The sequence below is a fragment of the Notothenia coriiceps genome, unplaced genomic scaffold, assembly GCF_000735185.1.
Source record: "Notothenia coriiceps isolate Sejong01 unplaced genomic scaffold, NC01 NC01_scaffold00011826, whole genome shotgun sequence".
Classification (NCBI taxonomy): Eukaryota; Metazoa; Chordata; class Actinopteri; order Perciformes; family Nototheniidae; genus Notothenia; species Notothenia coriiceps.
The window spans coordinates 1-2,003 of NW_011344527.1; the positions used below are offsets into that span (position 1 = coordinate 1).

The 2,003-nt window shown below is 36.5% G+C and overlaps 1 pseudogene; it reads left to right on the forward strand.

Moving 5' to 3' along the window:
• Positions 1–864: 864 nt before the first annotated feature.
• LOC104947019 (JNK1/MAPK8-associated membrane protein pseudogene) lies at positions 865–1,963 on the forward strand (annotated as a pseudogene).
• Positions 1,964–2,003: the final 40 nt, after the last annotated feature.

Here is a 2,003-nt window from a genome sequence, read left to right on the forward strand (position 1 = left end):
AATAATTTGTAGGGACCTCGGAGGATGTTGTAAAAATTGAAAGGAAAAAGGTTCCCCGCCCCTGCTGTAAATAATAATAAAAACCCTTGATTTATAACTTAAAATATCTGTCTCCTATTGATCTGAGTATATTATAAAGAATAGCCAGTTAATTTAAGCATTATAGCACAGGCCTTTGTCAGATGGTATATTATGCTGTTTCTTTCTGCTTCGAATAGTTCTCTCTTTTTTCACCATACCTGTGTTTGCATCACTGATAAGTAATGTAAGTAATGTTTTTTTGGACGGACACAATCATTTACATTTTTTTACTGTGTTAAATCTGAATTTACTTTAAAATAAAAACATCTATATTGATTCTGACTTTTCTACATCCAACTCACTGGTTTATCATTATTTTGAGAACAAAGATTATTAATTTAAACCTTTTAGAAGGGAAGATATGGTCATTTGTTCTGGGAATGTCATTTTCGAGCCTGAGACCTGAAAAACAGGCTCGGGGCTTAAGAGGGGAAGTGCAAAACCACAGACCTAATTTAAGGCCTTTAAAACAAAAAGTGTGCTGGAAGTGATCAAATGCAGACTCATTTCCCTTTTTTACAACTCATTCCTGCACCACTGTGTTGCTAGAAGTCATTACCTCAGTGGGCAAAAAAAAGCTACATTGTTGTCTTTTATAAAACACAGTGATATTTCGGGAATATAACCAAACACTAATTTAAAAAATGTTGTCTTCGAGACAAGGGAATGGGAAGTTTAAGACCAACTCACTTCCGTGTTTGAGGACTCATTCCTGCACATCTCTGTTATAAACAGTAAAAAAAAAAGCACTCTGGATGAATGCAAACCTAATGTGTGTGTGTTTGTGTGCAGTCCTTTAAGAACCTGATTGCCAAGAAGAAGCGTCTGGTGGTGCTGTTCAGCCATTGGCTGCTCCACGCGTACGGCATCATCTCTATCTCCCGATTGGACAAGCTGGAGCAGGACCTGCCGCTGTTGGCCCTGGTGCCCTGCCCCGCCCTCTTCTACATCGCCACGGCCAGGTTCACGGAGCCCAGCCGCATCCTGTCAGAGGGCGGGAACGGGCACTGACCACACGGATAAAATGTTTCTTTGATACGATCCAAGCCTGCAGTACGGTGGAGGCAGTTTTCGTAGAATCGTGTTCTATTTTCACATCTTACCTGCCCGTCTTATATTTATTTTGCATTTTCCTTAAGTGTCTTGAGAAATGCATTTGTTAACTTCTTTGTAAATACAGTGTATGTTGTAAATGTAGATTGAAGGTGGTCGTGATGAAGAGCTAACTGTATATAACAAAGTGTTTCTTTTAGAACATCTTATTTCATGACTCTTCGAAACATCAGTATTATGGCTGGTAATGTTATATGGCCGTGCTCGATTTGTATGAAACTTATTTAAAAAGTTTTCTGTTTATATATATAGTATATATATATATATATATATAGTTATATGGCCGTGCTCGATTTGTATGAAACTTATTTTAAAAGTTTTCTGTTTATATATAATTGGTATGTTTTTTCTTCTGCTATGCTACTTTATTCTCGTAAATGTACGTCTTTGGTCTGAATTTGTGTCTTTGCTTTCAGACAGTATCCAAATATTATTTCATTAAATTACGTCTTAAATCACAAAGAATATCCACTTTTTTCCCCGGATTATTTTCTCTTTAATCTCGGAAAATATATTTTATTAGATTTTCATCTTTTTTCGCAAAGAAAATACAATAATTGCTATCGTTATTTTTCCTTGGATATTTGATTTCTAATGTCATATTCAATTTTTTTTACCTTTTATTTTCTATTTTTCCTGTTTTGTTCAAAAACAGCCAAGAGATAGGAAGAGAGCCTGTACATAAAGCTGAATGATGGATCGTATTGACACACACACACACACACACACACACACACACACACACACACACACACACACACACACACACACACACACACACACACACACACACACACACACACACAGGT